This window comes from Suricata suricatta, chromosome 9, assembly GCF_006229205.1.
Source record: "Suricata suricatta isolate VVHF042 chromosome 9, meerkat_22Aug2017_6uvM2_HiC, whole genome shotgun sequence".
In the NCBI taxonomy this organism is placed as follows: domain Eukaryota; kingdom Metazoa; phylum Chordata; class Mammalia; order Carnivora; family Herpestidae; genus Suricata; species Suricata suricatta.
This window is the reverse complement of record NC_043708.1, coordinates 111,561,466-111,573,296: the sequence shown is the minus strand read 5'-3', so window position 1 is coordinate 111,573,296 and position 11,831 is coordinate 111,561,466. Positions and strand designations below refer to the sequence as shown.

General features: G+C 54.0%; 1 protein-coding gene across 3 annotated transcripts in view; it reads right to left on the bottom strand.

The window, feature by feature from the left end:
- LINGO1 (leucine rich repeat and Ig domain containing 1) overlaps positions 1-11,831 on the bottom strand; it is a 194,244-nt gene that overhangs the window by 165,303 nt on the left and 17,110 nt on the right. Inside the window, exons 1-2 of one of the 3 annotated variants that reach the window (XM_029951962.1) lie at positions 8,296-8,375; positions 6,657-6,771 (exon numbers count right to left, since the gene is read on the bottom strand). The exons of 1 other annotated variant lie outside the window; for it this stretch is intronic. The gene's annotated coding sequence lies outside the window, so the exon portion shown is untranslated. Of the gene's footprint in view, positions 1-6,656; positions 6,772-8,295; positions 8,376-11,831 lie in introns of those variants that run through there. One more of the 3 variants, XM_029951961.1, reaches the window with a different exon arrangement.

Below are 11,831 nucleotides of genomic sequence, written 5' to 3'. Positions count from 1 at the left end.
GAGACAATAGAAGGGCACACATTGCCCAAGGCAAGAGGGACCACCCTTGTAATACCCTTAACATTCCTAAGGGCAGGCCTAGAAATAGAAGCTATAGGTAATCAGTTATTGCTTAAGGCTAGTTACACCCTATGTGAGGGTCCTGGGTCCTGGGTCTACTCTGTGATTGGTTAACACTCTAAATGTTGTAATTGGATAATAATTGGATCACTGTACCTGTGTCACCATTTCCTGTAACTCCCCCTTCCCAAACCCATAAAAGCCCTACCCCACCTTTGTTCGGGGCTCTCAGCATGGATCCACCACGCCAGTAAAGTCTGTGAGCCCGAGTTTAGGCCCCGGTGAGCCTAAACCCGTAATAAAGCCCTTTGCTTTTGCATGCGTGACTCGGTCTCCCTGGCGGTTTCTGGTTTTGGGGGACGATAAAGAAATCTTGGGTATTACATCAGCAAATGAAAATAATCAAAAGAGGGGCACCTGGGTGACTCAGTTGGTTAAGTGCCAATTTTAGCTCAGGTCATGATCTCACAGTTCGTGGGTTCAAGCCCCACATCAGGCTCTGTGCTGACAGCTCGGAGCCTGGAGCCTGCTTCCTATTCTGTGTCTCCCTCTAGCTCTGCCCCTCTCCCACTCACATTTTCTCTCTCTCTCTCTCTCTCTCTCTCTCTCTCTCTCTCTCTCTCAAAACTAAAAATAAACTTAAAAAAATTTTTTTAAAAAGAGAATGAACAAAGCAAAGCACCTTCCCGTTTGTTCTCCCCTTCGAGCCTCACCAGGGACCTGTGACAAAAACAGGCCTGTGACAATTCAGTCAGGTAGACTGAGGCCCAGCACGGAAAAGAACCCCCTGAGCTCACCCAGCCATGGGGTGCAGAGGCCGGGAGTTCCAGGTGCACACCTGCCTTCCACAGCACACAGGGACTGGCTTGTGGGGGACACACACCAGGAGCCTTGTTCCTGGGCCCCCATAATGTGCTGAGCTAAAACCAACCTCCAAGAAGCCCGGGTCCAGTGCTGATGTCAGAGTCTCCTCTGTATCCCTGACAGCTTGGGGCAGCCTACATGCTCCCCCCACCTCCCTCCCGCATGGCGTGAGATGCTCACCACCACCCAGGCTGCCTGGCCCACTGTGGGACAGATCACTGTGGTGGAAATCCCAGGCCACTCACACGCTGTCATGAGTTGAGCTGCATCCCCCCAAATTTACATGTTGAACTTTGAAACCCCAGTGCCTCAGAATGAGCTTATCTGGAAATGGGGTCATGGCGGATGTAATTGATTAATTAGCATGAGCTCACAAGAGAGTAGGGTGGGCCCTTAATCTCATATGGCTTTGTGTCCTTAAAAGAAAGGGAAATCTGGACACAGACCCACACGGAAGAAAGATGACAGGGTGAGACACAGGAAAGGCAGCCATCTCCGAGCCACAGAGAGGTCCTGCCCTCAGAGCCCCACCAACACGCTGATTTCTGACTTCCAGCCTCCAGAGCTGTGAGACGACTTTCTGTGCCGTTTTTTTTTAATATTTTTTTAAATGTTTATTTCTTTATTTTTGAGAGACAGAACATGAGCAGAGGAGGGGCAGAGAAAGAGAGGGAGACACAGAATTTGAAGCAGGCTCCAGGCTCTGCGCTGTCAGCACAGAGCCCAATGCGGGGCTTAAACCCATGAACCCATGACCTGAGCCAAAGTCGGACGCCCAGCCGACGAAGCCATCCAGGTGCCCCTCCCATGTGCCGTACTCTGTCCACCAGACCCAGCACGCTGCAACACCCGCACACCTGGGCTTTCACACTGACTCAGGTCAGAGCTGGGTGGCACCAGGTAAGTCCCCACCCTTCTCTAAATCATGGCTTGTTCCCATCATCCCAGCACACCGCTTGGCACCGAGTAGGCACTGGATGAGTACTCATTAGAGCAAACCGGATGCCAGCATCCCACCTTCCACATGGCTGTGGTAAGGATGACATAAGGTGAGGAAGGGGACATGCTCAAGAAACAACCATGGTGACAGCTAGGTCAGCAGAGAGGCACAGAGGGCTGGGGGTTTCAGCAGACAGACACAAAGGACTGGGGGGGTGACTGCAACTGGGGCCTCAACACTGGGGGAGCTGCCCAGGCAGGCAGGGGTGGCAGGAGGTGAGCCCCCGTCAAGCTACAGACATCACCAGAGTCCTCACCACATGGAAGATCCCCCTCAGGGCCCTGCGAGGAGGAAAGGAGAGATTCTGGGTGCCAAACGCAGCCCCTCCCCCATGTGGACCCCAAAACCCTCAAGGGAGACTTCAGGGATGAGGGGCAAGTTCAGTTCAGTCAGCTCCGTTCACATGAGAGCTGCCACCAAGGCCCAGGCTGGCCTGGAGACAGTGAGGTCCCCGTCCTGGCAGGAGTGCAAGTAAAAGTCATGGCCACAGTCCCAGGGACACCTGACCCGCCCAGCCTGAGTCTGGGTTGGAGTAGCACAATCCCGACCTGGCTGACCATCAGACGTGACTGTGGGGCTTGTAAACCATCCAGATTCCTGGGTTCACCCCCGCCACCCCAGCGACTTGGGGTCAGCAGGTCCTTGTGGGCCTCTGAGGATCCCTCCTTGATAATATCCCTGGGTAGTCACGATGCAGAGCCAGGCTTGGGACCCCAGCCTGGAGAGCCCCGGGTGTTGAGCAGGATTCCATTTGGGAAGAGCTTTGATATAGGAGCACAGGGGCAGGGCAGCACTCGGGCAGGAGACAGAGGCAAAGGTTAAGACAAGGTAGGGATGATGACAGTGAAATGACAGCATCACTCACTAGATGAAAGGTAACAACAGCCATTCAAAGGAGCCAAAGTGGGCATGAGAGTGGGGCAGACATTTTGGAAAGGATAGGATTTGGTGGATGATGAGAAAAATTTTCTAGATAGAGGAAAGGGAAGGTGAGACCGAGCTGTGTGTGCAGGGACAGAGGACAAGGGTCACTTGTTGGAAAGAAGGAAGACACGGGCCAAATCATGAACAGCCCTGAAAACCCAGGCTCTCTCTCAACCGCAGACAGCAAGGAGCTGCTGAGCATGGCATGAAAGCCGACTTGCAGTAGTGACCACCCGTAGGGCTCAGAGGGGCCTGGGCTGCTCCAGACTCACTGGATGAGGCTCCCCTTGTGGGGAAAGGATGAGAGGTTTGAGCCCGCACCCCATTTCCTGCCCACAGCAGCCCTGAAGAACATTACAAAATGACAGTGCCAACCATTAGGCCATTCGGAGGAGCCTCTGGGAGGATGGCAGGAGGCAGTCTCTCTGGGCTGGTAAATCCAACTGCAAGGCACCCCCACGGGCCGGGAGCCTCCAGGGGCTGGAGTCACCCTAAGCAGGGAGGCCCAGATTCATGCCCTTGTCCAGACTCAGAAGCTTTAAAAGCCCACCAGATGCTGACAATCCCCTTTTTCACACACCCAGCCCCAGCCTCTGCCTCAGCGCAGACTCTCGTGCCCATGGCCTTTGAGGCTATGTGGATATTGGCATCTCAAACATACCGCTTACAAACAGGACTCTTCGTTGTCCTCCAGACCCAGCCTCTGGCCCTCCCTTGCTCAGCTCAGTCAAGGGCTGCACCACCCACCCTGTTCTCGGGCTCCGATCTCTGCTAGATCTCTCCTAGCCTGCAGCCCGTCCTCACCCTGCCTTAATCAGCCCCCTCCCCGCCGCCCCACAAACACACCCCAGGCCCAACCAACCATACCTCTCTGTGCTGATGCTGGGACAGCCTGACAACCTGCCAGTCTCTACTCTTACCCCCCCCCCCTACAGCTTTGACCCCATGGGACACTGAGAAGGAGCCTCTGAGCCACAAATCACCTCCATCCATACTAACTCAAGGCCCTCCAAGCTCTCTTTCTCAGCCCCTCTTACCCAGTTCAGAGCCTGTCCGACCTCTGCAGGCCTGTCCCCTCTCCTCAGTCTCTGCTCAAAGGGTACCTGACCTGAGACACCTTTTCCCAACACCTGCAGAGAATGGCTTCCGCTGCTCACCCACTCCCTTCTCCTGCCTTCTCTCCATGGCCCTTATTACTTCCTAACCGTGTGCGATGAATTTACTTAATCTGTTTTTTCCTGTCTACTCTGTTAGAATTTAAGCGCTATGAGGGCAATGACCAGGTCTACTTTATTCATGCATGAATGCTGGGCATGTAGAACAGTGCCTGACACACAGCAGCTGTTCATAAAGTATGTGTTGGATGAACAATGAATGAGTCATTGAAAGAATGAACAACTTCCACAAGCACTCATGCAGTGCCTGGTACTGATCACAAGGGACCCAAGGGGCAAATCAGGCTCAGTGGGCCCCGGGAGACCCACAGTTTTGGGGGAGAAACAGATCCATGCCCATGAGTGAGTCCACCCAGCATGTGAGCCATGCTGGGTGGACAGGGGTGCACAAGGGAGGGGGTCCTGGGGACAGGGCCACCAGCTGCATCCTTCTGCAAGACGGAGACATGGGCAGGGCTCGCCAGAGACAGAAGGGCTGGATTTAAACGCCCTGGATCCCGTCAGTGAGCAGGAAGTCAAGGGCTGCAGCACCTAGGACCCCCAGCTTTGCCTGGCCTTCCCCCACCCTGCCAGCCTGCCCCCTCCTCTCCTGCCCCAGGAGCAGGGGAGCGGGATGGGAGGCAGGAGTCAGCCAGGCAGCCCTGGCTTCTTCCAGAGCTTTGCTGGGTCAGGTCTCAGCCCCTCAGAAGTTCCCTCCTAGGCATGTCACTCTCAAACGCTCCAAAGCCCCCTTCCTCTACACCTTTGCTTTGCCTGCCCCACCTCCCCTAAACCTTTTCTGCCCTTCATAACCCTACATACATCATCCTGTTCATGCAGGCACTATTTATAATGACATACCATTGGAAACAATCAAAATATGTAACAGAATTGTTACACAAGCAGTACCACACACAGGCTGGAACATTATGCTGCCATTAAAAATCACACGACAGAAGAGTATTTCATGATGGGAAAATGATCTTGGTAGAGTATTAAGTACAAAAGGCAGGTTAGAAAATAGTAAGTATAGTCGGATCCCAATTATGTCATAAATACATATCTGGTAAGAGACTGGCAGGTAAAACACCCAAATGCTCACATTTTCTATAGAGAATGTGCTGCTGTGTGTGTGTGCTTTTTAATAATCAGGAAAAAAAAACATTTTAAAAGAACCCCTTAGCCTTCAAGGCTCAGCCCGGGCATCCCCTCCTCCAAGCTCCCCGGCCATGGAGAGAGCAGCCTGCACCCTGCATTCGTTCCCCAGCGTGTCTCTGCCCGCCGAGCTTCCGGGTGCCCAGTGCTGTCCCCCGGGCAGCAGGGAGGACACTGTGGCCCCTGACAAGGCTGGGGGCAGGGCCCAGCCTCCCTGCCACCCCTGTCCACACGCCTCCCATCGCCCTTGGCAGGCCTGCAGATAACCCTGACCACATCCTTCTCCCCATCTCCCAGCAGCAATTACAGGTTACACCGGAGGGGCTAATTAGCTGCTCATTCCACCCAGAACTGACTGATTAGCAGGAATATTTTGATAGCAATAACTGGACTTCAAAGCAAGGCCTGGTACCTGTGAGGAAATCCAGCCGTTGGCTCCCCGCCACGCCCCACCAGCTTCCTGGGTGGGATGGCGGTGTGGCCGAGCCCCAGCCACACCACACTGTCCCCTAACCCTTCAGGAGATGGGGTTCAAGGCCCCCTGCCCTACGGAGCCTCTGGATCTTCCTCCTCTGAAAATAGGGATAACATTCCGGTCCAGCCTGTGGCGCCCAGCCTTCCCCTAGCATTCCTGGTGTTTAGCAAAGTCCCTCAACAGCCTCCTCATGAGTCCCAGAAACCTGTCAAGAACAGCAGCAGATCGGCCCAAATAGAAGGAAGAAGTCACCAACCCAAGGTCACAAGCAAGCCAGGAGTCAGGTCAGGCGGCAGCCCAGGTCCCCTCCTTCCTCACCTACCACCTCTTCAGGACTTACTGTAGTCTCTCCACATTGCCTCACATGGGACACAGTGGGAGGGCCTGTCACCTCCCACATTCTGAATGTCCTGCTCTTCGTGATACAGTCCAAGAGGCCACCCACTCTGCTCACACAAAGCCAAGGTCCCCTGGCTGCCAGTACTTGTCACGTGCGCAAAACTGAGACTGAGCCCCATCCTGCCCGAAGGTCTCTGGATCTGTGTGCCGACTCTGGCTTGGAGCTCTGTTTAAACTCCACTTGTGGGAGTCAGTACTAGCTCCTCTTGACACTTTCCTGGACCCGGTCTCAATCCACACATTCCTGCTCCCTCCTGACTGAAGTCACGCATACACCTGGTCAACAATGTGACAGAACCAAGGAAAGATCTCTTCCACTCACCATTAGTGACCTCCCACCCACACAGGAACCCATTAGCCAGTGCGTCCATGAAACCATGTCACTCAGAACATCCCAGGCTTCTACGCAGGCTGGCAGAGCCCTGGCATAGCAAGGCTAGCAGAAGGTGGCACTGCCAGATCAAACCTCCTGGACCCGACTTCATGTGGGGCCAGAGAGACAGGGACACCCTGAGAAAGTCTACTCTTCCACAGCCTTCCTACAGCATCTCCCTTGGGGACCCCACATCTGCCCCCATGGCCCATGCCACCCCTCCCTGCCCTTCGGCCCACAGTGGCTCCTTACCTCAAGTCAGGCAGGCGTTTGGGGAATGCAAATAGGCTGGGGTCAGCCTGGGTTTGACTCAGTTGCCCTCTTTGCCCTTGGGCACCGGAGCCTCAGGGCCTGTGGGCACAGGAGGCTGTGGGAGAAAGAGGAGATGAGCTGTCAGCCAGACCCAGGCAACGGGGACCATTCTAGGGGGCAGTGGGGGGCCATACACACAATGGGTCTGATCTCACCTGACTGGGCAATAAACATACATCACACACACACAAACACACACACACTCACACACACACACACGCATACGCACACAGGTGCTCTCACTTGCTGACTCGTACTCAGGCTTACATATATCCATGCTCTCACATGTATGCATACATACACTTATACATTTACACATCACTCACTGCCATTTACACACAAGTGTGCTTGCTCTCTTGCTCTCTCTCTCTCTCTCTCTCTCTCTCTCACACACACACACACACACACACACACACGCATACACACCCTCATATGCCACCAGCTGGGGCAGGTGGGGCTCTGGGAATGATGGAGTATCTGGCTCCAAGTGGGGGGGAGGGGCTCTGACTATGCTTCCCCACCCACTGGCTCTATGACCTTGGGACAGTCAAGTCTCTAAGCTTCACTCCCCTCATCCATAAAATGGGGACACCAGTCCTCCTGCCCGGTCCACTGGGAAGACAGAGAGGGGGCACAGTGGTGTCCAGCCAGCACCAGAGCCTGCCTGCCTTCCCAGCCTGGGCGTGGGCCCCCTGAGACGGGTACAGGAAAAGCACCAGGGGCCCTCTCCTGGAGCCTGAGCCTCCTGCTTCCCCTGCAGCTCCCACTCACCCACTGTCCTTTCCTTCCCCAGCCTCCCCTGCTTTATTCCCTCACCATTCTCCAAGGGCAACTTCCATGAGTCTGGGAGGGCGCTAGGGGCTCGTCTCCTTGGCAAGGTCCCCGGACACAGGCCTCAGGCTGGAAATACAAGGAGGCAGTCCTCCCTGTGTGGCCTGGGCTGAGTTTCCTCCCAAGCATCAGTTTCCTCAACCTCCCAGATGAGGCCCCGAATCCCCTTCTGAGCTGTTACCAAGAGGTTCCCATCTGATCGGTGGGACATCCACCACTGTGAGCGCAAGAGTAAAGGGATTCTAGGTGGTACACAGACAAGTGTTTTTATTTTCACAGCTATGTGTTTATTCTTCTGTGTATTAATAATAATAATAACAGCACACCACAGCTGTGATTTCATGGCTTGGGGAGCACTAGGAAACCCACCTTCAAACATGAGTCAACACAAAGACGAGAATTAGGAAAACACGAGTGCAAGGGGCGCCCAGCAGTGGCTACGCCCGCGACGGTAGAAAAGACATGCAGAAAGCTGGCATCTAACGTGGCCTGGCTCCCTGCAGCGTCACAAGGAGCTGTGGCTCCTTTCTTCCCCAGAGGGCCAGGATGGCCCTCCGTTCCCTCTTGGTTCCCCATATGCCACTGTCCAGCATACGCCTCAGTCCCCAGGAGGACTCACAAGTCCTTCCAGATGGCCTGGGGGCGGAGGTGGCTGCTGTCACATGGGCAGAAGTCAGCAAAGGCCCCCGGGTCCCTCCCCAAATCAATATTCCATCAAGTCCAGGCTGTGAATGATGGAATTCCTCACCTTCCTAGTAGGTGAAGATGGACTCATTGCAGCCAGGAGTCTTCCTGTTTCATGGGCTGCAAACTTCTCTAGAATGAGGCAGAGAAATGGGCACTGAGCTGGCTTCTGGGCCCACTTTGGCCATCCTGACCTGACAACAGAGCTCCAGGCAGGGAGATCTGATCATGGGGGACCTGCCTAGCCCCTTATTCAGCAGCCCCAAACCATGCCCCCTGCTGCCAGCGAGCCCCAGCTGTGCCTTCCAAAGCCTGCCATGCCTAGAGGACAATGCAAGACACAGTGGTGCCAGCCTGGGACAGACGGGGAACCAGAACTGAGGTAGTTCCTCATGCCTGGGTCCTCTGAGCCGGGCCTAGCCAGGCAGGGTGCCCTTGGTGGCCACCCACGCTGGCTCCAGGTAGACTGGCACAGGCCAGCCGGGCCCGGGCCAAGCTGGGCAGCCCTGTTCCTGGCAGGCCTCCAGACCACCTGGCTGGCAGCCCCGAGCTCAGGTCCACCTGGGCTGGCAGGACAGGCCATCCCCCCAGCGCCACCCCAAGCCCCCAGCTGCCACGCTCCACAATGATGAACGGGCCTCCTGCTCCTTCTCCCCACACCTTCCTGCAGCTCCCCCTCTCCTCAGTGGCATCACAAGGAGTTGCTATGGAAATGGGACCACAGGCAGAGCATGACAATGATTTGGGGCAGGGAGACACGGTGGGAGCCACGAGCTCTCCATGTCCCAGGCCTGCTCGTGTGGCGACTTCCAGGAAGGACGTGAAATCCTAGCTGCTGACCTCACAGCCAAGGGAGGCAAAGGAGACCACCACAGGGGTGGGGGCTTCCCACCTGCACTCCTGGCCTCCTGCCCACTCAGTGGAGCCTAGGGAGCCATGGCAACCAGAGGTCTGCATGTTCAACAGGATTGCTATGCGCCCTGGGGCCATGAGACTTCCAGAGAAACCGTTACCCCAAGGTGCTGCCACAGGGGATTCCATTCTGTGTGGCGGCACCCAGCAGGTGCTGAGCAAACTGCCACCAAAGAGGAGACAGAGACAGACACAGAGGCATGTGCCTGTTCTGGCCAACATGTCACAGGACCACAGAGCTTGAGAGACCCATACCCCCTGAACAGATAAGGAGATGGAGCCCAATGAGGGTGGGGGGTCATCCAGCAAGTCGGCCAAAAAGTCAAGCCCAGAACCCAGGTCTCCTCTTTTCCAGACTTGAACCCTCTACCCAACACACCCAGCTTTCCATTCATTCATTCATTCATTCATTCTACTTTTGGTAAGTTCCTATTTTCTGCTTGGGGATTTGGGATCAAGAGACGTAAAATACACCACTCCCACCCACCAGGACAGGCCATCAGGGCAGAAGGAAGGTGCTGGGACAGAAGTCCAGAGGGCTGCAGGAGCCCAGGGAAGGTGACCTCAGGGATTTCGGTGACACACTTCTGAGCCATGTTTCATAGAGACCCCAGGTTTCCCTGACCTGTCTCCCAGCTGCTCCCTCCGCCCAGACCCTCCCTACAGCCCTATACAGAGGCCTCCAGGGTGAGGCACTACTGAGCCCACCTGGGGCCCTCATCGCCAGGAGGTGAGGGGGGGTGTTCCCTCGAGCAGCTCCAGTCCCTGGGAATAAGGAAACGTGAGGAAAGCGCCTCACTACACAGAAGGAGCTCCTGGAATGCCATGCTCCGCTTGCCCTCCTCCTCCCCCGGGCTCAGCATTTCCTGCACTGTTCTTGCTTCCCTGGGCCCCTCCCCAAGCCAGGCCTTGCACTGGGCTTGGGGCCTTGCACTGGGCAGAAAATAGGGAGTCCTAGCCATCAGTCATCACCCTTGTAGAACTACGTCCCCATCTCTCTGTCAGCAACACGAAAATTCTCCCCTCTGGTGTCTGGGGTGTTTTGGTGGAGGACTAGTACTGAGAAGGTAAGAGGGGACACCTCCCAGAGCTTGACTGCATCCCACATGGGCCACGCCGCTCAGCAGCTGGATCTATTTCACTGAGGAGGAAACCGAGATCCTGAGACGTGGCCCCAGGTAGCTCAGTGCTGAGAAGGCAGAATGGGGAAAGGTCAGTGAGGACAAAGAGGCCAGGTCTAGGACTGTGGAAGTGGAAGAAGGAGATATCTAGGAAGGCTTCCTGGTGGAGGAGGAACTCAGATCAGCTCAGAGATTGCTCTAAGGCTCCGGGCAGGAAATGAGTGTCTCTGGAAGAGAGAACTGGGCCAGGGCATGCTCCACCAGTCCACCAGACTTGGGGCTAGGCTTGGGGGGCGGGGGGGAGGCGGCGAGTAACTCCCTGGAGGCCTCCGAAACTGTTGAGGACTGCCACAGCTGCTATCCCCTGTCCCTAATTACTGTTGTCCCTCGGGAAGCCAGCGGGGAATAGAAAAACAGTAGAGACACAGAAAGGAGGGAAAGACCACATTAGAGACAGAGGCCCAAGAGATACAGAGTGACCGTGACTCCAAAGCCAGACAGACAGAAGGAACAGCAGTAATGAAAAAGAAAGGACAGACAAGCTGTCCCTCCCTCCCCCAGAGCCAGCACTGCAGCTGCCAGGAGAAGCCTACAAACTGGAGCTCTGCAAAGATTTTTCAGCAATAAAATTCTTATTTGAAATGAAATCTTATGCAGTGGGGGAAGCCTTTCTATGCCAGACATTAAATCCAGAAGCCATCAAGTGAAAATTTGATAAATCCAAGTACATAAACACGTAAAACATCTGTACAGCAAAAGACACCACAAACAAGTTAAAAGGCAAGTGAGACACTGGAAGAAAATATCACTAATATACAAAGAGCCCCTACAAATCAATAAGAAAAAAGACAGAAGAAGAGAAAATTGGCAGTGAATTAGAAATCCACAGAGGAAAAAGTAAATTGGCCAATAAATGTATGAAAAGATGTTCTATCTCCCTAGCAATCAGGGAAATGCAAATGAAAACGACATGATACCATTTTTTGCCCATCAGATTGGGAAAAATTAAAATGATTGATAACAACCAGTGCTGGCAAGGATGTAGGGAAATGAGCAGCCATAGGCCACTGAAAGGAGGGAAATTGGCTCAACCTTTGGAAGGGTAATTTGGCAATACTGAATAACATTTTAAACCCACACACCCTATAAACTGGTAATCCCATTTCTAGCAGCTTCTCCTACAGAAACTATAGCAAAGACAGTTACATATAAACATTCAAGGATGCTCACAGCAGTATTGCTGGTAAGAGTAAAAAAGAAATTGGAAATGACCTAAATGCTTATCAATAAGGGAATGTTCACAACAAATACAGCACATTTATACTACGGAATACTTGGCAGCCATTTCACAGAAAGAGGCATATCTATGGATAACAATATGAAAAAAATCAAGCTGTACAATGCTATTTCAGAATGAGCCCATTTTTATAAATAGCAATTTGTTGGTATATGCCTCAAGGCTGGAGGACAATATCCAGATGTTAACAGTGAACACCTCCTCAGAGAGGGGTGAAGGGGCTTTCAAGGGCTCTTATCCACAAACGTGTTGTTGGATTTTCTTTTGTAA